General features: G+C 47.0%; 1 protein-coding gene and 1 pseudogene across 6 annotated transcripts in view; both read left to right on the top strand.

The window, feature by feature from the left end:
• Positions 1 to 17,809, top strand: part of BCLAF1 (BCL2 associated transcription factor 1) — a 1,196,126-nt gene that overhangs the window by 1,130,041 nt on the left and 48,276 nt on the right. The window lies entirely within an intron of this gene.
• On the top strand, positions 1,419 to 4,902 carry LOC122817621 (annotated as a pseudogene).

Raw genomic sequence — 17,809 nt, 5'->3', positions numbered from 1 at the left:
AATCTCATCTTGCCTTGTGGAAGTAAGCATCTCAGCAGTACATCTTGCCTTGCGATATTAGGTGAGTTAACTAGGGACAGTTTCTCTTTAGTTTAGCTAAAACAATGAGTGAGAAAGTCACTGAAAAAACAATCAGTAAAAACAAAATGAAAACTCCAGCAAAGCTAGACCTCCCAAACCTCTTGCATCAGAGGCACATGGGATATATGCAAATGATCCTTATGAACATCAGGTGTTTCAGCCAGTTGACGATTCTGAATCCCCATGACTTGTTTCATCATTTTAATGGACAATTTCAGGCCAATAAAGCCAAATCCAGCTAGCTGTGAATATGCATATTTCGGCCTTGTTATGACCTCATCAGCACAGCACAAGCAGAGTGTTTGACTAAGCATTAGAAACACAGGGCTGTTATACCCAGCTGATGTCCATTATCATTAGGGTCACTGTAAAAATATCCCAAACAACAAACTAAAAGAATAATTGAGTAGGTCTGAAAAAACATTCAGTAAAAACAAAATGAAAACTCCAGCAAAGCTAGAACTTCCACTGAGTGACCTCCCAAAACTCTTGTATAAGAGGCACATGGGATATATGCAAATGATCATTATGAACATCAGGTGTTTCAGCTAATTGGCAATTCTGAATGCCAATGACTTTTTTCGTCGTTTTAATGGACAATTTCAGACCAATAAAGCCAAACCCAACTAACTGTGAATATGCATATTTCAGCCTTGTTATGACCTCATCAGCACAGCACAAGCAGAGTGACTAAACATTAGAAACACAGGGCTGTTATACCCAGCTGATGTCCATTATCATTAGGGTTACTGCAAAAATATCCCAAACAACAATCAGTAAAAACAAAATGAAAACTCCAGCAAAGCTAGAACTTCCACTGAGTGACCTCCCAAACCTCCTGTATCAGAGGCACATGGGATATATGCAAATGATCCTTATGAACATCAGGTGTTTCAGCTAACTTTGTTGCCCTGGGTTACTCCTGGGCTACACCTGTCTGAGGGTCGCCGTGTCTTCAGTCGCCCCTGGGGTTGTCCGGCCCCCGTCGAGGGCACGGCCGGGGAGTCGAGGGAGCCTGTCGCAGGACCCCATCCCCCCAGGGAGAGATGCGAAAGGAGGAGGAGTCCCCTGCCACCCCGAGCCGGGAAGGGAGCAGGCATGCGTCCGGCCTGCCCCCCCCCCCCAGAGGCTGTTGGTGGTACCGCCACCGGGCTGCCCTCCTAGGGCAGAGCCCGATGCACGCCCAGCTCCCACATGCTGGACATGCTGGGGCCGCGTCTCCCATCTTCTGCCCAGAATCTGGTGGCGGGGGCAAGCGAGTGGTGGCCAGGTGAGGACAGCAGGTAGTCTGTCCAACCCTGAGGCCCCCACCACCCCCCGCAACCACGATCGGACCACGACCTCAGATCAGACGTGGCAACCTGCCGAATTTAAAGACACAACAACTAAGCAGAGGAAAAGAAGCTAACCAGGATTCCCTCAGTTATGGCGAAGGAAGAGCCGGCACCAAATCCCCGCATGGGCGACGGGCGCAGGGATATGTGGTGTACGGAAACCCGTCTTCCCGGCTCACCCACGGATGGTGTGAGGCCGGTGGCGGCCCCCTGCACTTCTGGATCAGGTCTTCCCGGAGTCGGGCTGTTTGTGAATGCAGCCCAAAGCTGGTGGTAAACTCCATATAAGGCTAAACACCGGCACGAAACCAATAGCGGACAAGTACCATAAGGGAAAGTTGAAAAGAACTTTGAAGAGAGAGTTCAAGAGGGAGTGAAACCGTTCAGAAGTAAATAGGTGGGATCCGCGCGGTCTGCCCGGCGGATTCAACCCAGCCACCCGGCAAGGCTGATCCCCTCCCCAGGCGTGCCGGCCACTGTCTGGAACACTTCCTCCGTGACGGTGCCCCACGACCGGCTCCGGGTCGGCTAGGAAGGCCTTGTGGAAAGTGGCTCCCCACCCCGGAGAGGAGTGTTACACCCTGTGGCATCGGCTCTTGCTGTGCCCTGGGGGTCGTGGGAGATGACCACCGCCGCCCCCAACCCCCGGTGGGACTGTGACTGGGCCGGACTGCCCTCAGTGTGGCCCAACAGCGTCCTGCGGGCAGGCCCACCTCAGGTGCCCTTGGGTCCGCAGTGACGCCTGTGACCCACCCATCCCATCTTGTAACATGGACCAAGGAGTCTTAACAGGTGCGTGAGTCCGAGGGTGGGCAGGAGACCCCACGGTGCAATGAAAGTGAGGGCCTGTGTGTGCCTGAGGTGGGATCCCACCTGGTGGGACCTGAAAGATGGTGAACTATGCCTGAGCAGGGCGAAGCCAGAGGAAACTCTGGTGGAGGTCCGTAGCGGTCCTGACGTGCAAATCGGTCATCCGACCTGGGTATAGTGGCGAAAGACTAATCGAACCATCTAGTAGCTGGCTTCCTCCGAAGTTTCCCTCAGGATAGCTAGCACTCGGCGGTCGCAGTTTTATCTGGTAAAGCTAATGATTAGATGTCTTGGGGCCGAAACGATCTCAACCTACTCTCAGACTTTAAATTGGTAAGAAGCCTGACTCGCTGGCTTGGAGCCGGGCATGGAATGCGAGCGCCCAGTGGGCCACTTTTGGTAAGCAGAAATGGTGCTGCGGGATGAACCGAACATCAGGTTAAGGCACCCGATGCCAGCGCTCATCAGATCCCAGGAAAGGTGTTGGTTTATATAGACAGCAGGACGGTGGCCATGGAATTCAGAATCCGCTAAGGAGTGTGTAACAACTCACCTGCCGAATCAACTAACCCTGAAAATGGATGGTGCTGGAGCATCGGGCCCATACCCGGCCATCGCCAGCGCTGGGAGCCAAGGGGGCTATCCCATGACAAGTAGGAAGGTCGCCGCGGTGGCACTGAAGCCCAGGGCAAGGGCCCGTGTGGCGCCGCCGCGGGGTGCAGATCGTGGTGGTTATAGCAAATATTCAAACGAGCGCTCTGAAGGCCGAACTGGAGAAGGGTTCTATGTGAACAGCAGCTGAACATGGGTCAGTCGATCCTAAGAGATAGGCGAGCGCCATTCCAGAGGGATGGGTGATGGCCTCCGTCGCCCTCAGCTGATCAAAAGGGAGTTGGATTCAGCTCCCCGAATCCAAAGCGGCGGAGACAGGTGCCTCGTGGCGTCCAGTGCGGTGACTCAAACGATCCCGGAGAAGCCGGTGGAGGCTCCTGGGAGAGTTCTCTTTTCTTTCTAAAGGGCAGGGTGCCCTGGAATGGGTTTGCTTCGAGAGAGGGGCCCTGCCCTGGGAAGCATTGGGGCTCCGGCGGCGTCAGTTGAGCTCTCGCCGGCCCTTGAAAATCCAGCAGAGAGGGTGCAAGTCTCGCGCCAGGCCATACCCATATCCACAGCAGGTCTCCAATGTGAACAGCCTCTGGCATGTTAGAACAGTATAGGTAAGGGAAGTTGGCAAGCCAGATCTGTAACTTCGGGGTAAGAATTGGTTCTAAAGGATGCGTCGGTCGGGCACGGGCATGAAGTGGGGCTGGGCGTGTGCTGTGGCTGGATGAGGCGTCACCCCCTCGTCACGCTCCCCCCATAGGGGGTCCGGGGGACAGCTGCGGCGACTCTTGATGCGCGCCAGGCCCTTCCTGTGCATCACCCAGACTGTGGCGGGCTCTGGTTCCCGACCGGCATCCCACATCGTCTGGCAGCTAGCAGCTGACTTAGAACTGGTGCAGACCGGGTGAATCCAACTGTTTAATTAAAACAAAGTATTGCAAAGGCCCGAGACAGTGTTGACATGATGTGATTTCTGCCCAGTGCTCTGCGTGTCAAAGTGAAGAAATTCAAGGACGCACGGGTAAACAGCGGGAGTAACTATGACTCTCTTAAGGTGATCAAATGCCTCATCATCTAATTGGTGACGTGCATGAATGGATGACCAAGATTCCCACTGTCCTACCCTACTATCTAGCGAAACCACAGCCAAGGGAATGGGCTTGGCAGAATCAGCGGGGAAAGAAGACCCTGTTTAGCTTGACTCTAGTCTGGCACTGTGAAGAGACATGAGAGGTGTAGAATAAGTGGGAGGCTTCGGCTGCTGGTGAAATACCACTACTCATCGTTTTTTCACTTATCCGGTGAGGTGGGGGGGGGGCAAGCCCCGCCGGGTCTCTTGGTTCTGGCTCCAAGCGCAACCCGCTCCAGGAACAGTGTTAGGTGGGGAGTTTGACTGGGGCAGTACACCTGTCAAAGAGTAATGCAGGTGTCCGAAGGCGAGCTCAGGGGGGACAGAAACCTCCCGTAGAGCAGAAGGGCAAAAGCTCGCTTGATCTTGATTTTCAGTGTGAATACAGACCGTGAAAGTGGGACCTCACGATCCTTCTGGCTTTTTAGGTTATAAGAAGGAGGTGTTAGAAAAGTTACCACAGGGATAACTGGCTTGTGGTGGCCAAGCGTTCATAGCGACATCGCTTTTTGATCCTTCGATGTCGGCTCTTCCTATCATTGGCAAGCAGAATTCACCAAGCGTTGCATCATTTGCATATATCCCATGTGCCTCTGATACAAGGGGTTTGGGAGGTCACTCAGTGGAAGTTCTGGAATTTTCTTTAGTTTAGTTAGGAAAAGTACCATGAGATTAGTTTAGTATTTCTTTTTCTGCATATGAGATTCTATCCAACTCTGTTATTTTATATTTCCTGTGACTGAAAACTCGGTTTAATGTAACTAAATATTAAGTATTTTCCTGTTTTCTGTTTTTATTAGCCATTATTAAATATTTTTATACTTGTGACTGGTCTTTTATTGAGTACTTCTAATATCTTGAGAGTACGTGTGCTTATTTTAGTCACTGTGGTCAATCTGAAAAGCCTTATTGCTTTGGTCACACTTTACCATTCATATCAGTATTAATTTGGCACAGTATAATTGGCTACCCCTTGTAAGAGCCTTAGAGTAGTTGGTTGGTGGCAGCTACCCTCTAATCTGGAGAGAGGGGACACAGCTGGTGAATCTGTGTTGGCCTTTCCCAGGTGTGTGTGTGTGTGTGTGTGTGTGTGTGTGTGTGTGTGTGTGTGTGTGTGTGTGTGTGTGTGTGTGTGTAATGAAATAGTCAAGTGTGTTTGTCAGATACTTGGAACTGGTACACAGTGCTCCAAGGTGGGTCTTGGGATCTAGAGAAACATAAAGTCCAGTTCCAGTGGAGCATGTTCACTTGGGGGAAATTGTGTTTGATGCAGAAAGATGCATTTGAAATGTTGTGTAAATCTATTCCTGTTTTTAGTGACTTCCTCTCACCAGTGTCAGTGTTGAGGATTGGGGCTTCTTGACTACTGACTTGGGGCTAAGAGGGGCCATCGCAGGGCTATAAACTACAAAGCGCATATGACCATTCTCAAGCCACTTAGCTCATTTCTGAGCTTTCTAACTCAGGCACTAAGTCACAGATGTTTTTCGTGTTTCACTGTTGCAGTCATTACATTTGGGTAATCTGCTGGCAGGTTGCCCTCAATCGGCCTGATTAACAAAGTCTTGGGTCCTGTGCCGGTTGCTGTCCCTTCTTCCATGACGTCAGGGGTATAAAACATGCAGCCAACACCATTTTCTTCAGTCTTTCTTGCTGCGCAGTGCCCGAAGCAGAAGCAGTTCGCAAGTGCTGGTCGGCCGACTCCTGAAATTTTATTTTTGAGTTTCAGAACTGAAGTCTTCAACCTAAAGCTAAGTACCCCTTTGGGGAAAATTTTCTTGCTCCTTAACGATGTCAGTAAAAGTTAATAATTGTATTACTTGTGGGAAGCAAATACCTCATAAGGATTTTCATTTGTACTGTATTCCTTGCCTAGGCCCTGACCACAACATGCCTTGCTGTTGGTTTTGTGCTAAATATAACCAACGCACTATTAAGCGTCGGTACATTTTTGCATCTAAATATTTTGGCTCAAGATTTAACTATCCAGAAATATCGTCGGTTAGCAATCCGACTACCGGAATTCACAAAAAAAGCAAAGAAAAAGACCGAGACAGACTGTCGAGGTCCAAAACCAACGGAGCTTCTCCTAAGCAAGTCGCCGGTACTCAGTGAGGTGCTTTCGCAAGCCCCTGATACCCACTACTTTTGATTTGCAGGCCTCTACTGAGACCCATTCGGAGTCCGGTATGCCGCGAGACACTATTGAACCCGCGGATGTCTCTACCTTAGATGGGTCCGGAGCCCCTGAGCAGGCACCGGCTTCTGAGGGTGTTTTCAGGCCTAAAGATTTGTATATTAAACTGACGCCATCTTCAAAACCAAGGCCAAAAACAACTTCTGTGTCTAAAAAACCCGATGCTTGGGCCACGTGCACAGGCCCCTATGCCTAAAAAACAAATGATCAAAATGGCTGAGGATTTAATTACCTTGATCAGGGGCTCCCAACCCCCTCCTACTAAGAGGCCCTAGGCAAGGCACTGATTATGAATCTTCAGATCAGGTTTCCATTTTTTCTGATTCCTCTTCTGATCAGGAATTATCTATTCCACCTTATGAGGACTCTGATGCAGAAGAATCCATCCCTTCTGCTTCTCCTCCTGATGATTTTTCTTTTGGAGAAACTTTGCATACCTTAAGGGAACATTTTCATTGGGCGAGTCAGGAATTTTCAGAATTCAAAAAGAGGCTTAGGGATTTCCTTCTTCCTCAGCATAGGCCTTTGGCTATACCTCCTGTTTTAGACATTGTTGATGATGTTTTCTCAGAATCCAGCATGGCTCCTGATTCCCTGCCTCCGACTCCTAGTAAGCCAGACAGATATTACAGGGTTCCTGACTCCCACAAATTCATTTTTAAAAACCCTGCTGCTGACCCTGAAACAATTTCTCAGGACCCCAAGGGTGTTAAGGCTTCTACTGCTAAAAATCCTACTCCTTCTAATAGAGACTCCAGGGCGCTGGATAGATGGGGTAAGAAGGTTTACACGTCTGCAACCTTGGCAATCGGGGCTTTAAACTGTTAATTTCATATGCTTAAATATCAGTAGCATGTCATGGGCTTACTTAAACAGAAAATGATGTTGATTTCTGACTGTGTGGAAAATAGAGTTACAGGATTTATTGCATTCAGCTGAAAAAATTGGAAATCATACTTTGCAATGTGGTTTTGATTCCTTGGAGGCCTCTTGCAGGGCCGCTGTAACTGGATCTGTGATCAGAAGGCATGCTTGGCTCAAGGAGCAAAATCTGCCTGATCATGTTAAAGCAAAACTGTTGGATGCTACTTTACAACAGGACAGTGTATTTGGTAATAAGGCAAAAGAAGTTTTGAAAACGATGGAAGACAAAGCTAAATCTATGCAAACTGTAAAATATTTCCTACAAGTGCAGCCACCCAGGTTCAGTAGGCACTGGCCTACTAAGAATTGGTCCTTTCCAGTACCCACCAGAGCCGCTCAGGTCAAACCCAGACACTCCAAAGGCTCCAGGTTTCAGTCACAATGGACTTGTAGAACAAAACAATGGGGTGCCTCCACCTCCAAATCTGGAAGTAGCAAGGCACCTCCCTACGGTAAACAGTCTCAATGACTTTCCTCTGCCATTTCCAAGCACTTGTCTTTTGGCAGCCCTTTGGGGGGAAACTAGCACTTCATGCACAAAATTGGCATCTAATTACCCAGGACAAGTGGGTTTTAAATGTAGTATCCCAGGGATACAGGTTTCATTTCCACACGTTGCCAATTCCAAACGGATGGACAGATCTGCCTCCAAATCAGTGGACAGAGGCCCAGAAACAAGTTATGTCCCTCATGAATATGGGGGCTATTCAACCATTACCAGAAAAGGAAAAGAAACAAGGTTTTTATTCAAGACTTTTCCTGGTACCCAGAAAAGACAAATCATGACATCCAATTCTGGACTTATTCATTCTAAATACATTCCTGGTCATTCCAAAATTCAAGATGCTGACTCTACAACAGTTACTGCCTATGCTAGACAAGGATGCCTGGTTGGTAACTCTAGACTTAAGAGGCTTACCTGCATATCCCAATCAGGGAATCTTGCAGAAGATACCTCCGCTTCAAAGCAGGCTATTTGCATTACCACTTCTCTGCACTGCCCTTTGGCTTATCTAATGCACCCATGGTCTTCACAAAGCACCTGGCACCAGTAATTGCATTTTGCAGACAAACATTCAAATTTATCTTTATCTGGACGATTGCCTAATTCAGGCAGAAAACAAGGGCACTCTTCTACAGCATCTGGCATTTGTAAAAAGGCTTCTAACTTGCCTAGGGTACACCATAAACGAAAAGAAATCACAACTGGTACCCTCTCAAATAATTACATTCCTGGGTGCAAGCTTGAATACAACTGCCCAGATGACTTACCTTATGCCAGAAAAACAAATCCAATTGATGACTTACTTCAAACAAGTGGCCACAAAAACCCAGTTATCTGCAAGACAAATTCTACAGGCCTTGGGGTTCATGGCTTCCTGCATTCTTCTAATTCCATATGCAAGACTGCATATGAGGAAACTTCAATGGTGCCTAAAAAGCTTATAGAGTCAACATTGTCACTGCCTGGAAACAATGATTCCTATCATTCCTTGCCTGCAGCAAGAGTTCCTATGGTGGGCAGAGGCCTGTCACCAAAACAAGGCACTGTCATTCATTCCACCCCCTGCCACCCAAACCCTGACTACAGACGCATCAGACTATGCTTGAGGGGGGGGGGGGCATCTGGCAGGGAGATGCATTCAGGGTGAATGGAGCCCAAATCAAATGCACCTGCATATCAACCAGAAAGAGATGCTAGCTGTACAGTATCCTCTGACAGCTTTCAAGGACTTTCTTCATCCAGGACAACTACCGATAAAGACGGACAACACCACAGTCATGTGGTACATAAACAAGCAGGGGGGTACCCATTCCTACCCTCTTTGCAGACTAGCCATGGCTTTGTGGAACACAGCCTTGACTTACCAAATACATCTACAAGCTCAGTTCCTGCCAGGAAAGCAAAATACTCTGGCAGATGAACTAAGCAGAAATCTTATGGACCCACATGAATGGAAACTGGATCCACAAATCTTCAGCATGTTGACACGCAAATGGGGGAGCCCAGACATAAAGCTTTTTGCCTCACCCCAAAACTATCAGTTGGACAAATTCTGCACAAGAATCCATCAGAAAAAAAGCTTGGAAAGTGGATGCTCTATCCTTCAGCTGGAAAAACCTATCCGACTATGCCTTTCCCCCTCTGCCTTTGCCCTCCAAGGTATTACTAAAAGTCAGACAGGAAAAAACAAAAATGATTCTGATTGCTTCAGACTGGCCTCGCCAACACTGGTACCTGCTCCTATGCAAACGTCACACCTTCCTCCATGGTACCTGCCTCAGACACCTTATCTACTGTCTCAGCAGAACTATCAAATGTTCATTGTGTTTCACTGTTGCAGTCATTACTCTTGGGTTATCCTGCTGGCAGGCTACCCTCAGTCGGCCAGAATTCCAAAGTCTAGGTCAGTTGCTGTTGCCTCTTCCCTGACGTCAGTGCGCCAGTGGTATAAAAGATGCAGCCGACGCCATTTTCTTCAGTCTTTCTTGTCGCGCGGTGCCCGAAGCAAAAGCAGTTCACAAGTGCCGGTCGGCCGACTCCTGAGATTTTCAAATCCGAATTTCAGAACTGAAGTCTTCATTAAAGCTAAGTACCCCGTTGGGGAAACTTTTTTCTTGCTCCAGATCGATGTCAGAAAAAGTTAACAATTGTATTTCTTGTGGGAAGCAAATACCTCATAAGGATTTTCACTCTTACTGTATTCCTTGCCTAGGCCCTGATCACAACGTTGCTAGCTGTCGGTTTTGTGCTAGATTTAACCAACTCACTATTAAGCGTCTGTTTGATTTTGCATTTCATTACTTTGGCCAAAGGTTTAATTATATAATGCCGTCGGAACAGCCAACGACTGGAGTTTACAAAAAACACAAGGAAAAGGATAGGCATCTGAGGTCCAAAACCAACGACGAGGCCTCCGCTAGGCCAGTCGCCGGTTCTCCGGTTCTCAGTGAGGCACTTTCGCAGCCCCTGGCGCCCGCTACCTCAGAGCCACAGGCCGCTTCCGACTCCCACATGGAGCCGACTGGGCCTCTGGATACTCAAGGTATTGGAAATCATTCCCTCAGATGGGTCTGGAGCCGCTGAGCAGGCATCGGCTTCTGAGGGTGTCTTCAGACCTACACAACTATATATTAAGCCATCTTCAGCTTCAAAGGCAAAGACTAAAGCAGCTCTAAAGACAAAGAAACAAGTACAGCATTCTCCTACTCAGACTTCCATGCCTAAAAAACAGATGCTCAAAATGGCCAAAGACCTAATTACTTTGATCAGGGGTTCCCATCCCCCTCCTGATAAGAGGCCTAGGCAAGAGACAGAGTATGATTCTTCTGATCAGGTTTCCATTTCCTCTGATTCCTCTTCTGAACAGGATTATTCCATGCTTCCCTATGAGGATTCTGATGCTGAAGAATCCTTTCCTTCAGCCTCTCCTCCTGAGGATTATTCTTTTGGGGAAACCCTACATACCATGAGGGAGCATTTCCACTGGGAGAGGCAAGATTATTCTGAATCTAAGAAAAGGCTCAGAGACTCTCTGCTACTTCCTCAGCACAGACCCCTTGCTATTCCACCTGTTCTAGACATTGCAGATGATGTATTCTCAGAGTCCGGCCTGTCCCCTGACTCTTTACCCCCTGCACCTGCTAAGCCAGACAGATACTACAGGGTCCCGGATTCTCATAAATTCCTATATAAAAACCTCGCTGCTGACCCAGAAACTATATCTCAGGGTCCCAAAGGGGTTAAAGCTTCCACTGCAAAAAAAACCCTGTCCCCTCTGATAGGGATTCTAGGACTCTAGACAGATGGGGGAAAAAGTTTACACTTCTGCTACCTTGGCTGTAAGGGCTTTAAATTGTCAGTTTCATATGCTTAAATATCAGCAATATTTAATGTCAATGCTTAAACAGAAATTGTTGATAAATACTGAATGTTCAGAGAACAAAGAAATGCAGGATTTATTGCATACAGCTGAACAAGTGGGAAAGCATACTTTGCAATGTGGTTATGATTCACTGGAGGCCTCTTGCAGGGCCGCTGTTATAGGTTCTGTTATTAGAAGGCATGCTTGGTTAAAGGAACAGAATCTGCCTGATCATGTTAAAGCAAAATTATTAGATGCTCCATTACAGCATGATACTTTGGTACTAAAGCAGAAGAGGTGTTGAAAAAAATGGAGGATAAAGCAAAATCCATGCAGACAGTCAAGGATTTCTTACAGGTACAGCCACCCAGGTTTAGCAGGAACTGGCCTTCTAAAAATTGGTCCTTTCTAGTGTCAGACAGACCACAAAGAGGCAGATACAGGCGTCCCAGAGGCAGATCTCAGCCCCAAGGCTCATACAGGCCTTAAACAATGGGGTGCTCCTACCTCCAAAAGCGGAGAAGACAAATCACAACCTTACAGGAAGCAGTCCCAATGACTTTCCTCTACCAGATCCAAGCACATTTCTTTTGGCAGTCCCCTTAGGGGGAAAACTAGCACTTTTTTCATCAAATTGGAAAATGGTTAGCCAAGACAAATGGGTCCTGAACATAGTGTCCCAAGGCTACAGGTTCCATTTTCACACCCTACCAAGGTCAAAAGGTATGCCAGACCTGCCACTCAATCAATGGGCAGAGGCACAAAAACAAATTACAGCCCTCATGGACATGAGGGCCATTCAACAAGTACCACAACAAGAGCAGGGGCAAGGATTTTACTCCATACTTTTCCTAGTGCCCAGAAAGGACAAAACCTGGAGACCAATACTGGACCTGTCTATACTAAATACGTTTTTGGAAGTTCCAAAATTCAAGATGTTGACTCTACAGCAGCTACTGCCCATGCTGGGCAAGAAGGCTTGGCTTGTAACTTTGGACCTAAAAGAGGCATACCTGCATGTTCCAATCAGACAATCTTGCAGAAGATACCTCAGATTCATAGCTGGCTCAATGCATTACCAATTCTCTGCACTGCCCTTTGGCTTATCTACTGCGCCCAGGGTCTTCACAAAATGCCTGGCACCAGTAATTGCGTTTTGCAGACATAGAGGAATTCAAATATATCCCTACTTGGACGACTGCCTCATTCAATCAAGCAGAGAGCAAAGACATTCTTCTAGAGCATCTGGCGTTTGTAAAAAGATTACTAATTGGCCTAGGGTACACAGTAAACAAAAAGAAATCAAAACTAGTGCCCTCTCAAGAGATAATATTCCTGGGTGCAAGCTTAAATACAACTGCCCAGATGGCTTATCTCACGCCAGACAAACAAAAGCAACTGACTTCTTACTTCATGAAATTGGCAACAAAAACCCACTTATCTGCAAGGAAAATCCTGCAGGCCTTGGGTTTCATGGCATCCTGCATTCTACTAATTCCATATGCCAGACTGTATATGAGGAAACTACAATGGTATCTAAAAAGTGTTTGGACTCAGCATTGCCACAGCCTGGAGACAGTAATTGCACTAATTCCCTGCCTACAACAGGAGTTTCGATGGTGGGCAGAGGCCTGTCACCACAACAAGGGTCTGACATTCAGTTTACCCACAGCCAGACAGACACTGACAACGGATGCATCAGATTATGCCTGGGGGGCCCATATGGCAGGCAAATGTATTCAGGGCACATGGCCTGCAAACCAGATGCATCTTCACATCAATCAAAAAGATATGCTAGCTGTTCAAAATGCCCTGACAGCTTTCAAGGACCTGCTTCAACCAGGACAGCTGCTGATAAAGACAGACAATACTACGGTCATGTGGTACATAAACAAGCAGGGAGGTACAAATTCCTACCCCCTCTGCAGACAAGCAATGGCCTTATGGGACACAGCATTGACTTTTCAAGTTCACCTGCAAGCACAGTTCCTGCCAGGAAAAACAAATACACTGGCAGACGAACTAAGTAGAAACCTCATGGATCCCCACGAATGGAAACTGGATCCACAAGTCTTCAGCATGATAACAAGGAAATGGGGATGCCCAGACGTAGATCTAGTCGCCTCCCCTCACAACTGCCAGTTGCAGAGATTTTGCCCAAGGATTTATCACAAGCAAGCATGGAAAGTGGACGCCCTAGCCTTCAGCTGGAAAAATCTGACAGTATATGCCTTTCCTCCACTGCCTCTCCTTCCCAGGGTAGTCCTAAAAGTCAGACAAGAGAAGCCAAAAATGATACTGATTGCACCAGACTGGCCACGCCAGCACTGGTACCCAATCCTAAAGAGCTTGTCTCAAGGTCCAGCATGGATATTGCCTCAAACTCCTCACTTGCTGACCCAACAAAACCGGATTCTGCACAGCCAACTCAGGACCTTAAATCTGGCAGCGTGGAGATAATGTAGCCATTCAGAGCACTCCTCTTTCAAAAGCTGTTATGAAAGTTATCTTGGAGGCCAGGAGGCCCGGTGCCAGAAAGTTTTATGCAGAAAAATGGAAGAGATTCTGTGCTTGGAACCAGGAACAAGGCATTGACACATTTGTACCAAATATCCTCAGATTTTACAATACCTGACTGAGATGCTAAACAAAGGCCTTTCTTTCTCATCAATTAAGATTCATGCCTCTGCCATTTCAGCCCATTACAATACGGAACCGCCTATTTTTTCTCATCCTTTAATAAGGCAGTACCTCAGAGGGGCCAAAAACATTAGGCCTCCAAGGAGAGCACCAATTCCGGCCTGGGACCTCAATTATGTTTTGGAAAAACTCACACTGCCTCCTTTCGAGCCAGCATCAACAGCGGATATAAAATTCCTATCCTGGAAAACAGCTCTGCTCCTAGCAGTAACCTCTGCAAGACGAGTCTCGGAGTTACAAGCACTCATGGCTGTGGAACCTTTTATCATTTTTCACCCAGACAGGATTTCTCTGAGGACAAACCCAACATTTATGCCTAAGGTGGTGTCCAGTGTGGCCGTCAACCAAACTATTCACTTGCCTACCTTTTATCCAAATCCACAGAACAAGGGTGAGGAAATTCTGCATTATTTGGACATACACAGGCAGTTACGCTTCTACTTGGACAGAACTAAAGCTTTCAGAAAGACTGAGCAACTTTTAGTGCCATATGCTGCAGGATCACAAGGGAAGGCCATCTCAAAACAGACTATTTCAAAATGGATAGGCCATTGCATCCATTTCTGCTATTTTCAGCATGGCAAATCAGTGCCAAAGGACATTAGGTCTCACTCCACCAGAGCAGCAGCCACTTCAGCAGCCTTCCCCAGAGGAGTACCAACCAAAGATATCTTAGAGGCTGCAACTTGGAGTTCATTGCACACTTTCACAAAGCACTACCACCTACCTCTTTACTCTAAGTCCAGAGCAGGCTTTGCCACTGCAGTTCTGCAGGGCCTCATAGCCTCTCCTAATCCTATTTAGCCCAGCCACCCATCCTCAGATTTGGGATTCAACCCAAGAGTAATGACTGCAACAGTGAAACACTATGAACATAGTACAGTTGTGTACCTACCATAAATGTAGATGTTTGAGTGTATTCACTGCTGCAGTCCAGGTTACCCTCCCACCATCCCCCTTTTCTTTGTTGGGACTTATCTGCACTTTTCTATCCTATACAACCTATGTGGTGTATTTGCTTGTAGACGAAGGAAATGTTATCTTTGTGCATGCATATTTATTGGCATATTTTTTTAGCCTACCAATTTGGGGGCACCTGACATCTGGGGCAAGAAAAACTGAAGAAAATGGCATCGGCTGCATCTTTTATACCCCTGGCGCACTGACGTCAGGGAAGAGGCGACAGCAGCCGACGTCGGACCTAGACTTTGGAATTCTGGCCGACTGAGGGTAGCCTGCCAGCGAGATATCCCAAGAGTAATGACTGCAACAGTGAATACACTCGAACATCTACATTTATGGTAGGTACACAACTGTACTATTCTACACACTCAGCTCCCAACTCTGAATCTTGCAGCATGGCTGATCAACTAATTTCACCAGTTACATCTCTCAGCAAACCTGTGATGGATGTCATTTTTAGTACTAGAATATCTTATGCTGATAAATGGTAAAAGATTATGTGCCTGGAATCAGGCACAAGGAATAAGCACAGCAATGCCCAATATTCCTCAAATTCTGCAATATTTAACTGAGATGCTACACAAGGGCCTATCTTTCTCTTCTATAAAAATCCGTGCCTCTGCCATTTCAGCTCATTACAACACAGAGCCTCCCCTCTTTTCTCATCCCCTGCTAAAGCAGTATCTCAGAGGGGCCAGAAATTTAAGACCTCCCAGGAGAGCACCAACTCCTGCATGGGACCTCAATTTTGTGTTGGAAAAGCTCACCCTACCTCCTTTTGAGCCAGCTGCTACTGCAGACATAAAATTTCTCTCTTGGAAGACAGCTTTTCTTTTAGCAGTCACTTCAGCTAGAAGGATCTCAGAACTACAGGCTCTCATGGCAGTGGAGCCTTTTTATTATTTTCTACCCGGACAGGGTAGCGCTCATGACCAATCCATCCTTTATGCCTAAAGTGGTATCTAGTGTGGCTCTTAATCAGACCATTCATCTGCCAACTTTTTTCCCAAATCCACAGAACAAGGGGCAGCGGATTCTGCATTCATTGGATGTACACAGACAACTAAGATTCTACTTGAACAGGACAAAATCTCTAAGAAAATCTGAGCAACTACTGGTGGTATTTGCTGCAGGGGCAGAGGGAAAGGCTATTTCAAAGCAGACTATTTAAAAATGGATAAGCCATTGTATTAGTTTCTGCTACATGCATAATGGTAAACCTGTCTCCAGGGGGATCAGATCCCATTCCACCAGGGCTGCATCTACTTCTGCAGCCTTTCTCAGAGGGGTTCCTACCAGTGACATTCTAAAAGCTGCTACCTGGAGCTCAGTTCATACGTTCACCAAGCATTACTATTTACCTCTCTTCTCTAAATCCAGAGCAGGCTTTGCCACTGCTGTCCTGCAGGGCCTTATAGCTGCTCCTAATGCTGTATAATTCCATCCTCCCAACCATAGCTTTGGGATTCTACCCAAATGTAATGACTGCAACAGTGAAACACGAAGAACATAGTACAGTTGTGTACACTTACCATAAATGTAGATGTTTGAGTGTATTCACTGTTGCAGTCCAGGTTACCCACCCGCCATCCCCCTTATTTCTGCTGGAACTTATCTTTACTTCTCTGATCTATGCAACCTATGTGGTGTATTTGCTTGTAGATGAAGGTAAAGTTTATTTTGGTGCATGTATGTTTTATATATATATCCAGCCTACCCTTTTAGGGGCACCCACTAGCCTACCCTTTTAGGGGCACCTGACATCTGGGGCAAGAAAAACTGAAGAAAATGGTGTCGGCTGCATCTTTTATACCCCTGACGACCTGACGTCAGGGAAGGGGCGACAGCAACCGACCCAGGACCCAAGACTGTGGAATTCAGGCCGACTGAGGGCAACCTGCCAGCAGGATTAACCAGATGTATTGACTGCAACAGTGAATACACTCGAACATCTACATTTATGGTAAGTGTACACAACTGTACTTTCTCCTTCCCCAGGCGTTCATGATTTAATTGGACATAAGATGCCTATCTTTGCATCCCCGTTTACCAACTGTTGAGGAGATTTCTTCACTTTTCTGTTGGTTGCTTCCTGTCATTTTCAGTTCTGTGCTTTGCTCTTTGGTCTATCTGCGGTACTGAGGGTATTCACAAAATGCTTACCTGCTGTCATAGCCTACTGCAGGCTACAGGGCATACAACTGTTTTGCATATCTGGACACCCAGCTTCTCCAGGCTCCATCTCCAGACACCCTCCTGGGCAATCTTTCCTACACAGTGTCCCTTCTGAAAGGATTAGGATTTACTGTCAATCTCCAAAAGTCTTCCCTGATCCCTTCCAAGGATCATGTCTTCCTGGTATCCAGGATTTTAACAAGCAGTATGTGTGCTTGTTTACCCTCAGAAAAGATCCTGTCTGTAACCTCCTTATTTCCAGGACCCTACTACCTCTTCAATCTCTGACCACCAGGGAATTCCTGTGCCTCCTGGGGTTCATGGCCTCAATTATTCCAATGCTTCCCTTTGCCAGACTACATATGAGGAAATTCCAGTGATTCCCAAGAATGGTTTATAAGCAACACTCTCACCCTCTTGAATTTATTATTCCCCTCCTACCCTGTTTGATAAGGGAGTTAGAGTGGTGGATTCTCCAGGTTTCCAGAAATCCAGGCTTACCCCCTTCAACCTCTTCCACCCACCCAGGATCTGCACACAAATGCCTCAGACACAGGCCGGGGTGCAGCTCTGGAAAACTGGAAGGTCAGAGATGTGTGGTCTCCACCTCAGACAAAGGAGCACATCAACATAAAAGAAATGAGAGCTTCGATCTTTGCCATCAAAATCTTCAAATCTAGGATTGCACCAGGGGTTCTAAGGTGGCTCACAGACAACACTACAGTCCTCTGGTACATCAACAAGTGGGGGAGGGGGACAAAGTCCTATATCATCTGCATACTGGCATTATATGTCTGAGAGCTAGCCCAGCAGATTCAGGTTTCTCTTCAGGCTGTTTACATTCCTTCAGTTCAGAATGTGATAGCAGATTCTCTAAGCAGGTCCATGACTCAATCCCATGAGTGGATGTTAAACAAGGATGCATTTCTGGTTCTGGTCCATCATTGGGGTATTCCTCAAATAGCTCTTTTTACCTCCTCCATGAACAGACAGCTTCCCAAGTATTGTGCCAGGTTGCCACATCCTGTGG

Source organism: Protopterus annectens, chromosome 1.part1 (assembly GCF_019279795.1).
Source record: "Protopterus annectens isolate FY-2018-M chromosome 1.part1, PAN1.0, whole genome shotgun sequence".
NCBI lineage: Eukaryota > Metazoa > Chordata > Ceratodontiformes > Protopteridae > Protopterus > Protopterus annectens.
This window is presented reverse-complemented; position numbering and strand designations above follow the sequence as displayed.